We start from the raw sequence: 16,515 nt of genomic DNA, 5'->3' as shown, positions 1-16,515 counted from the left end.
CCTTTTTTATTAAGCCACAACCTTTTGTTTTTGTTAAGCCCCACCCCCTATTTCAGAGCGTGCAATTTCTTCACTACCATATTCTGTAAGGGGGGGGGGGGGGTGCATTTTTATTTCTTCGCCCTGGGAGCTAAATTGTCTAGAAACGGCCCTGGTCAGGGGGATAATGCTTTGGCCGGGGGAACTTCAATTGAGTCAGCCCTATGCATAGGCGGATTCAGGCAGGGCACCAAAGGCATGTGTCCCATTCCCCTGTCATTTAGATTTTTTCTAATTTTATTTATAATGGAGAAACACCTTCGCTTCTGCGCTGACAGATCACTTGTCTCATCCGCGGTTGCCGGCTAGCATTTTACATACCCAGCCGGCTCTGCTGTCTGTGCCTCTCTTCAGCCACCTTTACATTGCCACGCTTATGGAATTTGTGGTCCACTGCAATCCGGAAGCTGTCATCAGCTCTGGCTAGTGGGCACTACCAGGTGCAGCTAGCTGGGAAAGGCAGCTGCTCTGCAGAGTACAGTGTATGAAGACGAAGCTCACGCAGATAGTATACTTACTCACCTTAACCACTACCCGGTTCCTGGAACATACTAAGAATCTGGCCTATTCTTGCAACCTCTGGCAATGAGCATGAAACCTATGGCAACGAGCCTGTAACCCCTGGCAACATGCATAAAACCACTGGCAATCATAATTTAGAGCCTGATTCTGGTTCACTTGCAAAAGCAAATTCGGTACATGTGAGTTATCCGGGCTGCCGATTTGGTCCTTAAGTTTGGTTAACTTAAGGACACCCGACCGACGCGATGCCCACGATTTAGCTCCAAATCGGGGGCATCGCGTCGGTCGTGGCCGTTATAAGGGGCCGCGACGCGATGCCCCCGATTTCCCATAGACAGTAATGTTAAAAGACACGATATCGGGGGCATCGCGTCGGTCGTGGCCGTTATAAGGGGCCGCGACGCGATGCCCACGATTTCCCATAGACAGTAATGTTAAAAGACGCGATGGACCCGATTTCCCATAGACAGCAATGTTAAAATAAAATTACAATGTGAAATTGGCCAATATGTTTTTAAAATAAATGTTTCATGGCCCCCCACCACCGTTAACACCACCCCGCTATTGACGCCAACCCGAAGCGTGGCGAGCGCAGCGAGCCCGCGAGGGGCGGCGGTACGCGTCCTCCGACCTTTTCATGCCCTACTATCCACTAGGGCGTGGAGTCAGAATAGAATAGTGTGGCGAGCACAGCGAGCCACCGAGCCCGAAGCGTGGCGAGCGCAGCGAGCCCCGCAAGGGGACGCGGACACCTGTGAAGCCCGCAAGGGCACGCGGATACCTGTGAAGGTGTCCGCGTCCCCTCGCGGGGCTCGCTGCGCTCGCCACGCTTCGGGCTCGGTGGCTCGCTGCGCTCGCCACACTATTCTATTCTCACTCCACGCCCTAGTGGATAGTAGGGCATGAAAAGGTCGGAGGACGCGTACCGCCGCCCCTCGCGGGCTCGCTGCGCTCGCCACGCTTCGGGTTGGCGTCAATAGCGGGGTGGCGTTAACGGTGGTGGGGGGCCATGAAACATTTATTTTAAAAACATATTGGCCAATTTCACATTGTAATTTTATTTTAACATTGCTGTCTATGGGAAATCGGGTCCATCGCGTCTTTTAACATTACTGTCTATGGGAAATCGTGTCGGAAATCGGGTCCATCGCGTCTTTTAACATTACTGTCTATGGGAAATCGTGGGCATCGCGTCGCGGCTCCTTATAACGGCCACGACCGACGCGATGCCCCCGATTTCGGGCGCGATGAAAAAATCGGCAGCCCGGATAACTCACAAGTACCGCAAATTCATTGGACAAAACCATGTGCACTGCAGGTGGGGCAGATGTAACTTGTGCAGAGAGAGTTAGATTTAGGTGGATTTTTACTTCAAACTGATATCTATATTGCATTGTAAAAATAAAGCAGCCAATATTTGCCCTGCACAGAAACAAAATAACTAACCCAATTCTAACTCATTCTGCACATGTTACATCTGCTCCCCTGCTGTGCAAACAGTTTTGTCCATTAGAGGGAGAATTTGCTTTTGCGAGTGAACCAGAATCAGTCTTTTAACCCCTGGCAATAAGCATGTAGGTACAAAATTATAACCATTGTATGACAAAGTGCCAGAAACATTTTTGGCAAGGCAGCACACAATTTCCTAATTACACCACTGAGTACATGTGACTGGCGTGTTTGCCTCCTTGTTTGCATGTACCAGGTCAATGACCTACAGTATAATGTGTATTTTACCTTTCCCAACACACACTGCCTATATATTGCTGCTATGTCCAGCTATCTGATAATAAAGGAGAATCGGAGCAGGACCAGAAAACATTCCCTGCATTATATTTTTGCTGTGCTTATGGTGACAATGAGGTTTTTTTTGCTGTTGTTCGTTATCTTCCCATGGGTGACGCCAGCGCAATCTGCCTACAACTGCACCGCGTGTGAGAACAGAACATGCCTTCCATATGTAACGCCCTGTCCGGGACACAGAGCTATAGATCCGTGTGGGTGCTGTGTGCACTGTGCGAAGCAGGGAGGGGAACTCTGCGGAGGCCCAGACTGGGATCTTGGCTACTGTGATAAAGACCTTAAATGCGCAGCTATTGCTGGGAAAGGATTGGCTGAAATCCCTGCAAAAGGTGTATGCAAATGTAAGTATATAATAATACAATGTCATGTTCTGCTCCTGCTGCAATAATGACATGATAACATGATATGTTGCCACACATAAATTATGAAAAATATCCAATAACAGCTTAATGAGCCTAACAAGCATTTTGCTGGAGGTGGTAAGCAGATACGTATTCTTATCTAATGTATCTATATCAGGGTTGCCGACTTGCACAAAATCCTGTCCGGGAGGATTAACGGTGACGTCATTAAGCCCCAACCCGATTACGGCAAATAGCGAAATAACTGATCTCCATGGAGGGGGCGGGGCTAACAATTACAAGATTGTGCCATTTTAGCTCCGCCCCCTCACCTGAGACCCGCGGATTGCGGCATTTAAATGCCGCGATCGGGGGGGCTCAGTGGGGGTTCCCCTGTTCCGGGAGGGTTGCCCACCCTTCCGGGGGCCAGGAGGGGGGACCCGATTTTCGGGAGACTCCCGCAAATTCTGGGAGGGTCGGCAACCCTGATGTATATACTTTATTGTTTAAGTAATTGCTAACCTATGCTTTATGTGTCAAACTGTTGATGGACGTTGGTACATGCGCAATTACGCAGCGAGGAACCGAATGATCACATATGCGATCACTTCCATTCTTACGGATGGCTGGCACAGGCTCCTATCAGATCCCCTGTCTCAGGAACTCAGGGATTATACAGTATGACCCGCACCAGCTTTGCATTGGAGCAATTTTGAATTAGTCACCGCCGTGCGTATCAGGCTGTGTTCCAGCAGCTGGAGAGGTTATTCATTTTTACAGTATATCAATAAATATTATTCCTTGGTTTTAAAAGGGGGGATGTCAAATAGTACACCCCCCCTCCCCCCAAAGGCAGACATGTCAGAATCTGAATAGGTCTGTATGTGACATGTCTGTCTTTTTTTTGGGGGGGGGGGGGGGGGGGGGGGGGCTGTGCTGGGTGGGAATCTGAATATGTGACATGTCTGCCTATGGGGGGCTGAGCTGGAGGGGGATCTGAGTTGTCACAGTAAGTCTGTGAGTCTAATGCAGACATATCAGCCAGTCACAAACAGTCAGAGACCCCCCATAGGCAGGAAGTCACATATTCACAGAATCCCCTCCAGCACAGCCTACAGTAGTACTGGCACATGCAGTGAAATTTATTCCCCACTGTACCTCACACACAGTTGGAGTGGGTCTGTTTACAGACTTTGCCCTAATGCAGAAAGCTGTCACAAACAGCCACAGATCCACCCCTCCCCCCGGCCACGGTAGGAAGGAGTGACAGACCAGTGCTGGTCGCCCCAGAGACCACTAAAGTCAGAAAGCTGCCCGGCCACAGCGCTGCTGCTCCTCGATCTCTCCCCTCTCAGGCTGACGTCATTAGCCTGAGAGGTGCTCCACCTGCCTTCCAGCGGCTGTATCTTCAGCTTACAGTAGCCCCAGCTGCAGCAGCAGGAAGCCAGAGGGGAGCACAGCTCGGCTGACTCGCCGGCGCCCAGCGGGAAAAAAAAACATTGGAACCGGGCTATGGGGCGGCCAGGGGGTTTTACAGATACTCAGAAATCACACCGACATGCAATAAAGGTCAACAAGCATTTATTGATTGGTGACCATGTTTGACTAACTTTAAACTAAATGTGAGTTGCAATTTTGAACTAGGTTTTAGAACTAAAATTTAAACTAGATTCGGAGGATGGCAGAGAGAAAGTAGCTACCAACACCAGCCCAGTCAAGTTGATCTTATCCAAAAACCAAGGAGGGGCTCACCACCGCCTCCTACCCGCATAACCTCCATTGTGCGGGACCCACCACCCTTTAACCTGGCAGAGCAATGGGCGCTCCTGCACAGGAACGCCCTTTGTCCACCCGCATGGGAAAGACACACTCGCCTTCCTACCAAAATGGGTTGCCCCACAATGGGCTCTTATGCCATGCTTTGACCGCTGGCTGGTAGCGATTTCCCGCCACAACAAGGTTTAACAAACGGCAGCCGCCATCCAAACAAACAAACCAAAAGAAACCAAGCGAAAGCCCACAACCTAAAAATATCTTCGAGGAAGTTACAAATTCCTGCTGGGGAAAGTTGCACCCTATCCTCCCTGTAGTAATGCCTGCTACCGAGGATCAACATGGAATGTGCAACCACCGAACCACCCATGGCCCGGACAAACAACCCGCTAGCCATCTTGACTTGTATACGGGCCTTCTCGATCGCCGAGATGCGGACCGCCCCACGCCAGTAAAAATGGGGGATCATTTAGGCTATCCCTTCAAAACCTAACTTCTATACCGTCTGCCCTGCCATTGGATGCCTCTCCGCCCAAAACAATAAAAGAGAAGCCAATCAGTCAAATTTTTCCAGATGTAATCCAAAGAAGCTGAAAAAGTAGTGTCCCTACCTTCAGAATCAGAACACAACAGTATAAATTGAACCACTGTAAAAAAAAAAACATGTGAAGGAGAAAACTAAAAAAATCTCCCGTGGACCATAGGTTTGCCAATTGAATTAACGTCCCGCGGAGGAAAAAGTGAAAGCAACTTTTACACCCTCAATTTCTGAATGCTAGACGTTCAAAAACTGAAGGTGAACATAGTTTTAGTGTTAGCGCAATAGACACAACTACAACTAATCTATAAGCAGATGACTTCCCCCGCCCCAGCACCAGCATCGCCACCACGGGGGACCCAGTCGCTGTAGCCTGTGTAGCCGACCCAAACCCACAGGAATGATTTAGTTTGATAAGTAAAGTCCAGCCACGCTTCCATGACCTTGAACCCATGGGCAAAACATGGCCCCATCCTGCTTCCTACGTAACTTCTCATCATAATCCCTCCAAGGGTAACCCTTAGACTTGAGGTACATAGCGTGCACCGAAAACAAAAACTCAACGACATTATGATAGTCCAGGGGCCTAGATTCAGCGTAACATGAGGCAAACACCCAAAAACCCCATGTCGACATTTTGACATTGTCGAACTAATGATCTGTCGAACTAATTACTTTTTGACCTAGAACCATGTCGACCTAGAACCATGTCAACCTTTTCCCACGTCGACCTAATGGTGTCGACCTAATGACTGTCGACCATCATGCTGTAAACCAAATGACCGCATCCCTTATGGGCCTGGTTCTGTTGACTCGATAAGCTTTGAAGATCAAAGCTTACCGAGTACCAGAGAACCGACCCAACCCAAAATCCCCGGATGTGGGACGGATATTAGACAGCACTTACATAGACAGCCATTACATCGACACCATTAGTTCGACAGCTCAATAGGTCGACATGGTTTTAGGTCGACATACCATTAGGTCGACATGTCATTAGGTCGACAGCTCATTAGGTCGACAGCTCATTAGGTCGACAGCTCATTAGGTCGACATGTTTTTAGGTCGACACTGCCATTAGGTCGACAGTGTCTATGTCGACAGTCAAAAGGTCGACATGGTTTTTTCACTGTTTTTTGGCCGAAATGTCGACACAGTCGACATGGACACAGTTTAAAGTGTACCGCAGCCCCTCGCATCGCTCGCTTCGCTCGCAATGCTTCGGGCACGGTGCCTCGCTGCGCTCGGCACACTATTTTATTCTCCCACCATGCCCTAGTGGATAGTAGGGCATGAAATACCGCCTGTCGGCACATGTCGGCTCAAAAAACAGTGAAAAAAACCATGTCGACCTTTTGACTGTCGACATAGACACTGTCGACCTAATGGTAGTGTCGACCTAAAAACATGTCGACCTAATGAGCTGTCGACCTAATGACATGTCGACCTAATGGTATGTCGACCTAAAGCCATGTCGACCTATTGAGCTGTCGAACTAATGGTGTCGATGTAATGGCTGTCTATGTAAGTGCTGTCTAACAATAGTCCCGATACCAAATCCCCCCCCCCCTTCGCAGCGCTATCACTAAAAAAAATGACACATACGATAAGATACTCATATAAAAACACTAAAACAGGTTAAAAAAACCTAACATGAGTAAAAAGTAATTGTATATTAATTTCCTTCTTTACAGCTGTGCCAGGCTATGAGAGTAAGATCTATTTTGAAGATGATGATGATGACTGCCCCGTACAGAAAAGAGCCTGTTACCGGGCGATGGGAATGTGCGACTGTCCAGACAAACACACCTGCATTTATGATTTCTTCGAGTGGTCTGACTTATATTGTAACCCCCGCTATGATAGTCGTACGTATATATAAGCACGCTTATTTGTTGTATGTAGCAGGTGTATTGGCGTTAGGGGTTAGGGCCACGTGATATTTATTTATAAGCTTTTACATATATGGGGTAAATTTACTAAGGTGGGAGTTCTATTAAAGATGGGATGTTGCCCGTGGCAACCAATCAGTTTCTAATTCCTGGGCCTGATTCTTCTTGGGCTTGCAAAGCCGCCCGCCGTTACATGCATAAACATCTATTTGCAGGGTGGGCAGCTAAAGTCAGGTTATGCCACAGATGGCCGCCCCAGTGCGCAAGGGGACACCCAGCATTTTCCGGGGGGGAACCAAAGTTCACAGGTATGCCCAGGAAATGCAGGGCATTAGCATTCAAACGCCCCCTTCACGCATCCCACACGCCCTCCCCTACCTTTTGCGAGCGCCTTGATAGACTATGCAAGTCTCCAAAGGCACCCGTGTTGAAGCCATGCACATAAGCAAATATGCGCATGCGCAGCGCTTCAACATCGATCTCTCCATGCGAATGCGCAGGTGAGTTTGCAAATTAGAATCACCCCCCTTATATATTTGGCACCTTCTAGAAGTTAATAACATCTGATTGGCTGCTATGGGCAACATCTCGTCCTGAATAAAACTCCCAGATTAGTAAATGTACCTCCATGTCTCTTTCTGGCAGAGCTCCACTCAATGCCATTCTCTTCTTTCCATTTTCCATTGGTGGGATCCAAGTGGATGATTGGAAATGCACCAACCAGCTCAGTGTCAGCGAATCTGTGAAGGGCAGCGGCTCTTAGTTCAATCCATAGACACTGGGGGTTTGTACATGCGCAGTCACACCCCAACTACTGCACATGTGCCAGTCCCGGCACCTGCCGATCCAATGTGCAGGTGCTGAGAGGTGTGGCTTGGAGGCAGTCTCCTCTACGGGTACGGGGGTAGCGGCAGCCCCCTGCCGAAAGTAAGTAGTAGCCGCCACTGGCTTCATGTGCACCGGTGAGTGCATACTGCAGATGGGTAGTAGCATTCAGAGAACATAATAGCAGGTAATAATCAGGTCTCTGTTAGGAGCTAAACAGATACTTTTTTCACATGTCCCACTCTACAGTCTCACACTGTCTCAAGATGGCTCCTGTATTTACTCAGTAGTGACCTTGGTGGCCATCTTGGGATAGGGAATGAAGCCTCCATGGAGAACACGAAGACTGGAATCTGTGTGTGGTAACGCACTCCTCTTTCATCCTGTACCCTTTGCTGGCATATGCATACTTGTCTAGGAGATGATCAGCTTTCCCAAGCACCTGTGAGAATAGTTCCCTCTCCCAGATCCCATCCACTTCCCCAGTGAGGTGGAATTGAAGAGGTCCAAAAGAAACAATCCACATCATAGAGATGGGACTGACATCAACACTTTCATTACCATATGTGTGTGAATAGGGGACGGTGGCGGGTAGGGTTTGGTCTTAATAAGCCCTGCTTCAAAATGCCCATGGCATGGGGATTGGCTTTTCAATTAAATAAAATTTTTCTTGTGCCTTAAATATTTAGGGGGGTATTCAATGTCTAGGTCACGGCGGTCGAGCTTGCTCGACCACCGTGACCCTATCCCATTCTGGGTCAGCTCGACCGAGAACATGCAAGTGGGATTCAATGTCCCGCCTGCTGGGGAGCAAGAAGGGGGCGTGGCCGAGAGTTGCGGCTGGGAAGAGGCGAGCTGCAGTCGGCAGCTCGTCACTTCCCAGCCGTTCTCGGCAGAACAAGCCCAACAGCTAGTGAAGTTGGGCTCATTCTGCTGAGAAACCCTGCTCAATGCTGTTGGGGAAAACAGCATTGAAAAGGGCCCGGCGACCGGAGAGATGGTCGCCGGCGATTGAATACCCCCCTTAGTGTTGAAACCCACTTAACCCTCGTAAAATGAGAAATCAAATTTTTTTTTTCCCACGCACATGTTTTTTGGGCACATGTGGCAATCCCCTCTGGTTGTATTGATCTGGTATCTGAATACCGCCCATAGTGTTCCCTTTACTTGAATCTAGACACGTGCAGGTTCCGATTTACTTGGTTCTTATTGCCAATTTATTCAGAGTTTGGATTATTTTGATTGGTTATTGGCTGTCACGTGTTTTGGATATCCAATAATATCCCTCTTTGAGTACCAAGTAAATCTGGTAAAGCCAAACCCACAATCTCTACTTGAATCTTTGTGACTTTATTAGATGGATAGGATTATAGAAGTATAATCTCTAACAATGTTATCCCCTCTTTTATTTATGAAGCTGATTATGAGCACCTCTTCCAAAGTCCCTGTACCCGCAGCGGCTGCAACATTGTGAATGACACATGTGCTTGTACAAGTGGAGGATGTGATCAGACATTTGAATTTAGTGACGGCAAAACATGTCACCAAACGCTAAGTATGTCTATTCCTTCGGTCATGTAAGGTACAGTATAATTGTTATAGTAAAGAGCTTTAAGTGCTGTATATCCAACTTGTTCTAGGTTCAGTGTTTGAAAGGATCCAGCTGTTCTTTCACTGTTTCACTATGTGATAATGAGTAGTTATTTTGTTATATTGATGTCTCTTGAAGATGGGTTACTATGCGGATACGATCACTAGGTCTACAAGCATTAGGTCGACATCACTAGGTCAACATGCATGATGGTCGACATGACTGAAGGTCAACATGAATGAAGGTCGACATACAGGAAAGTCGACATGCAGGATTGTCAACATGACTGAAGGTCGACATGGGTTAGGTCAACAGGGTCATTATGTCGACATGCGTTGGGTCAACATGGGGTTTTTCACTATTATTTTGAGCCAACCTGTGCCGACCTGTGTGACCTTAGTAATGATCATGACTTCATTTCCTTATTTAACGCTATAATTAATGAATTCACGATAATGATTAAAACATTCTGGGCAGAATACTTTTCAATTAATTATCCACATCAGATAATCATGAGCAGAGCAAAGCTTTTAAAATGTCTTAAGCAGCGGTGGCTCCTACCTAGGGTTGCCACCTCATCCCTTTAAAACTGGAGACATATTATTAATTACACAGGTTCTGATGGCTGTTTAAAAAAAAAACAGTTGAAATTGAGTCTTGAAGTGAGCCAGCCACAGAACCTGTGTAATTAATATGTCTCCAGTTTTAAAGGGATGAGGTGGCAACCCTACTCCTACCTCTGTGGAGGAGGGGGCTGCCACATTGCGGGGTCCCCCCCTCTGCTGTTGCCATGCTCCTGGTCCTGGTCCCGGTCCCTGCCGCTGCCGCTCCCAGTCCCCACAACTGGTCTTGGTCCCTGATGCAGGGCCTTCACATGCGCAGTAGCTGCTTCGGTACTGTGCTTGTGCTGGCCCCTGGCCTATATGGGCTGCTTTTGCAGCAGCCCACATAGGCATATTCAGGGTCCTAGGTCCGGCGCATGTGCAGCATCGTCCTCATACTGTGCAGGCGCAGAACCCGGTTTTTATGGCCTGCCACTCATCAGCCCATATAGAGGCATCCCGGAGGGAGGGAACACCTCCCAATGGGTCTGCCTTGGATGACTGGCAGGTCGGACATCCAATAGGAAGTCACTGCCAGTCACAGTGAAGCCAGAGGAGTCTTTACAGACTGAATGTGGATTCACTTAGGCAGAGAACAGTGGCGGATTTGACCTGGAGGGGCTGCAGCCCTGCAGCCCATTGGTAAAAACCGCCACTGGTCTTAAGTGGTCCAAACACTTAGATAATTGACATATATATATTAGCTTGAAGCAAAAGCTTTGAAGTTTAGTCTGCTATGTGATTTCCTCTGTGTTAGAAACATAGAAACATAGAAACATAGAATTTGACGGCAGATAAGAACCACTTGGCCCATCTAGTCTGCCCCTTTTTTTAAACATGTTACCTCAAACCATATTTGATCCTTATTTTTTTGTAAGGATATCAATATGCTTATCCCAAGCATGTTTAAATTGTACTACTGTATTTGCCTCTACCACCTCTGATGGGAGGCTATTCCACTTATCTACTACTCTTTCTGTGAAAAAATTCTTCCTCACATTTCCCCTGAATCTTCCTCCCTCTAGTTTCAGTGCATGTCCTCGTGTTCTGTTGCTCCTCTTCCTGTGAAGAATGTCTCCCACCTGTACCTTGTTGATATATTTGAAAGTTTCTATCATGTCCCCCCTTTCCCTTCTCTGCTCTAAAGTATACATATTAAGATCTTTTAGTCTTTCCTGGTACGTTTTGTGATGTAGGCCATGCACCATTTTAGTTGCTCTTCTTTGTACAGTCTCTAATGTATTTATATCCTTCTGGAGATATGGCCTCCAGAACTGTACACAATACTCTAGGTGAGGTCGTACCAATGACCTATACAGTGGCATTATTACTTCTTTCTTTCTACTGCTGATACCTCTCCCTATGCAACCAAACATCTGACTTGCCTTCTTCATTGCTTTGTTCTTGTATGTGTGATTGCCTCTGTGTTTGTATACAGTGTATATGTATATGTATGTATATATTTGATATTTGTAAATAATACAGCGTCACTCCAGGCTTTTAAAAGATGTAGAAATTTTTTTACTGTATGACATCAACAGTGTTTCGGGCCAAGGCCGGTCATCAGGACAAGGGTTCTTGTCTGGATTCTTCTCTGGATAAGACTGCATTATTCAGCCCATCCATAAGAACTTCTTATGGATGGGCTGAATAATGCAGTCTTATCCAGAGAAGAATTCAATTATATTTATAATAAACAACCAAGGATCACTACAATATATTACCTCCCAAAAATTCACAAGAGCCAGACCTCGTCCCCGGGACGCCCGATTGTGTCAGGTGTGGATTCATTGACTTCCAGGATATCTGAATATGTAGATCTACATTTGAACAAATATGTTTCCTTTCTGTCTTCCTATGTCAAAGATTCTACTTCTGTGTTGCAGTTTGCTAAGGAAATTCAATGGGATTCTGGTATGAGTTGGGGTACAGTTGACGTTAATTCGTTATACACTTCAATCCCCCACGATAAAGGATTGGAGAGTATTCGTGAGGTTCTATTGTGTGATACGAACCTGTCAAAAGAAAAAATTACATTTATTCTACAGTGCCTACATTTTGTATTGAAATACAACTATTTTAAATTTCTAGGGGTGTATTACATTCAGAGGTGCGGGACGGCGATGGGGACGGTATGTACCCCAGGGTTCGCCAACCTGTACCTCAGCATATGAGAAAACCAATATGCATACAGTAATAACCCATTTGCAATGTATCTGACACTGTTTAAGAGGTACATAGATGATATCGTCATTGTATGGTCTGGTACCGAGGATTTATTTAATGAATTTGTTAAACATTTGAATGTTAATACTTTCAACCTGTCTTTTACGTCAAAATATGACAAACATAATATTGAGTTTTTAGATCTTACTCTAACTGCAAAAATAGATACTGGAGAGAACAAACATCATATAGAAACGTGCACCTATTTTAAGAAAGTACATTTCAATAACTATCTGGAGTATCACAGTTGCCATCTGCGAAGATGGAAGAATGACTTGCCCTATTCGCAATTGCTGAGGTTGAGACGTAATTGCAGTACCCTAGAATTATTCGATAAGCAAACCAATATCTATAAGATGCGGTTCCAGGAAAAAGGTTATCCCAGGGATTTGGTACAAGCTGCGATAGACAAATGTAGAAAGCTTGAGCGGAACAAATTAATTAAATACAAACCGAAACCACAAATGACTAATCAGGGAACAGATTTTTGTCCATTTATTACCCAGTTTAATGTAAAAAATGAGGAAATTCGTAAAATATTGAACAAACACTGGCCCATTTTAAAAATGGACCCTTTTCTTAAAGACATAGTGGGTGATTGTCCAGAAATTGTCCTTAAACGGGCTAGTACTCTGAAAAATCGTTTGGCTCCTAGCTTATTACCTATCGCTCATCCCACTAAACAACCTACTTTGTACCAGATTCCACCCCCACAAGGTTTTTTCGAGTGTGGAAAATGTAAAATGTGCGCCCATTGCATAAAAGGTATGAAGAAAATTAAAGATAAAAATGTTAGAGAGATAGTTATTAAAGGTCTAATTAGCTGCCAAACCACCTATGTTATTTACCTTTTAATGTGTCCCTGCGGGGTTAAATATGTAGGACAGACAAAACGCATGTTAAAAGTGCGAATATTGAAACATTACCGCAATATAAAAAACAAAGTAAAATATCACAGTGTACCACGGCATTTCGAATCATGTCAGGCGAGTGATCCTTCAGGTTTAAGATTTGTTGGTTTGGAGCACATCGTACTTGATATCAGAGGTGGTAATCGAGACATCTTATTGGCAAAGAAAGAATCACGGTGGATGTATTATTTGAACACAGTGTCGCCGAATAGGTAAAATGATGGATTAGAGATTACCCCATTTTTAAAATGAATGTGTCGGTGTGTACACATACAAATAAATCCATCAATATGTTGTTATGATGGCAGATTTCTCTTAAATATAATTGGTTGGCATTTGATCTTCATATAATCGCTTATCATCGGCGGTCAAACTAAAAGTTGTATCTCTATATATATGTAGATGAATGACAGGATTTGTTTTATTGTTTGCTCTATTTTATATATGGGTATCTACTAAACAGCACGGAGTTTTTATATGTATGCTTTTTTTCTATGTATAATATAATTTTTTCTTTTTTATATGCATGTTTTTTTCTTTGAATAATTTATGTGCATACTTAATGTGCAAAATCCTTTTATATATGTCTTTGTGGTATTATCAGAGTGTATGTTACCTGATGTAACTATTACTAAGAGTTAGTTTTTAACAAGGTGTTGTAAAAAAAGCCCAATGTTGTAATCACTGTAATTAGTGCTAATGGAATTAACCTGTATTGTGGCTATGTATGAGGAGACTGAGCAACGCTAGGCCAGCCCTCTGACGAAGTCCAGGTGACAAAACGCGTAGGGGTGTGGCCTAGCGTGACTCAGACTGTGGAGCCCAGGCGAGAGTGACCACTCCGACAGTGGTAACAAGGTGTTTTTACACCTTTCTTATGTGATAATTTCTGCGGTGTGTTAGACCGCCACTCTTGGTACGTTACCCCGACCAGTTGTGGTGGATTATTCTTAAAATAAAAACCTTTTTAACTTGTGATAATTGCACTATGGAGCGCCCGTTCTTTTTGTTCTAGATATATATATATATATATATATATATATATATATATACATATATATATATATATAGCTTTAACCCAGGAAAATAACACATGTTCGTTTTAGCTATGATGTGCAAACAGTTGCCAGGTTCCCATGAAAATCAATTTTTTTTCTTCTTAAATAGATACATTTCTAACATATTATTATGCTCTCGTCTATGATTGGAAATTGGAATCTCTGGTTAACTATTGAGGTGCTGTCTGAATACAGCAATTAGTAACATACAGTAGTAACATAGTAACATTGAGGGTTATTCTATTTAACTCGCAAAGGCACAATCACTCCCTAATGGACAAAACCATATGCACTGCAGGTGGAACAGATGTAACATGTGCAGAGAGAGTTATATTTGGGTGGGGTTTGTATTTCAAACTGATATCTACAGTATGTTGCAGTGTAAAAATAAAGCAGCCAGTATTTACCCTGCACAGAAACAACAAAACACCCAAATCTAACGCTCTCTGCACATGTAACATCAGCCTCACCTGCAGTGCATATGGTTTTGTCCATTAGAGAGTGATTGTGCCTTTGCGAGTGAATTAGAATAATTCCCATAGTAATTTAGGCTGAAAAAAGATGTTAGAGCAGTGTTGTACAGTAATTATGCCTACTTTTTCGTTACAGTGAAGCAATTATGCGCCAACGTGACTTGTCCTGAACCAGAAGTACTAAAATGTCCCCCTGATTCGATGCTCACTGTACCCCATACACCCTACAGAGCGTGCTGTCCCACCATACCCAGTAAATGCACTTGTAACTTTGAAATTTGTAATAATAAATGTCCAGAAGGAAGAAGAAAGGTTATGATTCGGGAAACAGACGGTGTTCCTGGGACATGCTGCGATAAGTTTATGTGTTTGCTGTAACTATAGAAAGTGTGCATACGGCTGCAGGCAGTCCCCGGCTTCCCTGGCCTGTCCTGTTCTTTCAGGTAATTTTACAGTAATTTATCGGCTTTGTCAGTTTCTCTTGCACTGCTCACTCAGAGCTAGCTTCCGTCGGTGCTTTTCAGCAATATCTGTATATGATATAGCAAAATTGGTAACATGGGGAAATTGGGATGCAACTAGATACGTCATTTCAATTTTGCTTGTGCACATACAGAATACAGGTACAACACCGATAATCTGGCACGCTTGGTTCCAGCACTGTTCCGGATCACCTGTTATGCTGGATTGTCCCCGCATCACGTCTGCCTGCCACACACCTGGTATCCCCCCCCCACAGAGTGACTCCTCCACACACCTCTATCACCCCCCACCCATCACATCTCCTCAACTCTCTCCCACGGTCCCCCCCCCCCCCCCCCTGCAATGTGACTTCCTCTGTCTGCAGCACCGCTTATGTATCACACACACTGCATCGCAGCTCCCAGTGTCAGCAACGCCGCTTTTCTCCCCCCATAGCGCAACTTCCTCCCTCCCGCTGCCCCTTTAAACCCTCCCGCATCCTAACTGCCCCAGCACCTAATGTGTCAGGATTAGAAGAGGTTCTGAATAATCAGGTGCCAGAAAATCGGCGTTGTACTGTACCTGTACATGTATATATAACTTGTGTTAGAGATGGCCATTAGTGATTTCCTACCTACAGTAGGAGCAAGTTTCATCTTGCTCCTACTGTATGCCATCAGTGCCATCAGTCGCCTATCAAGAGGGAAGGGGTGACAGGGCTGCGGTGATCCCCACATACAGGGTCAACACCGCACATCCCTGGTCAACCTGACCCTGCAGTTCCTGGGAATCAGTGCTGCAGTGCTTGTTCTACACTGCAGTATCTTCCTGTTGCTGGCACCATCTGGGAGCCTGGTACCGATGGCAATCACGGCTTCTGACTCTGGTTATATACAACCGCCAGTTATTGTGCTGCCTGTGTGGGTGGAGAGGACCCTACAGGCTTATGGTGTGTGGTTCTGGTCATGGGTGCCATTTTTGGCTCTCCACTCTGTAGCTGTGTGTAAGTCTGTGACAATTCGCCACTCACCCAACAGTGTTCCCTGGGGTTGAGCTGTGGTTTGGGGAGCTGTTACTGCCTGTCAGTCTTGTATTTGTCACTCATGCTTGTGGAAGGCACTTGTCTTCCCTGTAATCTATGTTGGTGACACATGTAACTTGTGTGACACTTTTTTGCTTTGTAATTGTAAAAAAAAAAAAAAACTTAAACAAAAACAAAATGATAAAATCTGGTTGGAATCCACATGACTGCTGTTATTTTCTTCTGCTTGTTTGCATGCACCAGTTCAGTGAACTGTACAGTTTATTAAAGTTTCACAACACACATTGCAAATATAATTTGCGGGACGGGAACAGCAGGGTAAGAGTAGTTTGCTGCCAATTTTCCCTCTGCTTACCCCAGCACAATCAGGCTGTAACTGCACCGTGTGTCAGCCATGTTTGTCTCCCTGGTGCTGGC

General features: G+C 45.3%; 1 long non-coding RNA gene across 1 annotated transcript; it reads left to right on the top strand.

Moving 5' to 3' along the window:
* Window positions 1-2,340: 2,340 nt before the first annotated feature.
* Window positions 2,341-16,301, top strand: LOC146042829 (uncharacterized). The gene is made up of 4 exons (XR_014464030.1): window positions 2,341-2,705; window positions 6,711-6,884; window positions 9,151-9,288; window positions 14,731-16,301. It is a non-coding gene; the product is annotated as an uncharacterized LOC146042829 (long non-coding RNA).
* The last annotated feature ends 214 nt before the right edge of the window (window positions 16,302-16,515 follow it).

This window comes from Crinia signifera, chromosome 19, assembly GCF_055691185.1.
Source record: "Crinia signifera chromosome 19, ASM5569118v1, whole genome shotgun sequence".
NCBI lineage: Eukaryota > Metazoa > Chordata > Amphibia > Anura > Myobatrachidae > Crinia > Crinia signifera.
The sequence above is the reverse complement of the archived record's forward strand: the minus strand, read 5'-3'. Positions and strand labels throughout refer to the sequence as shown.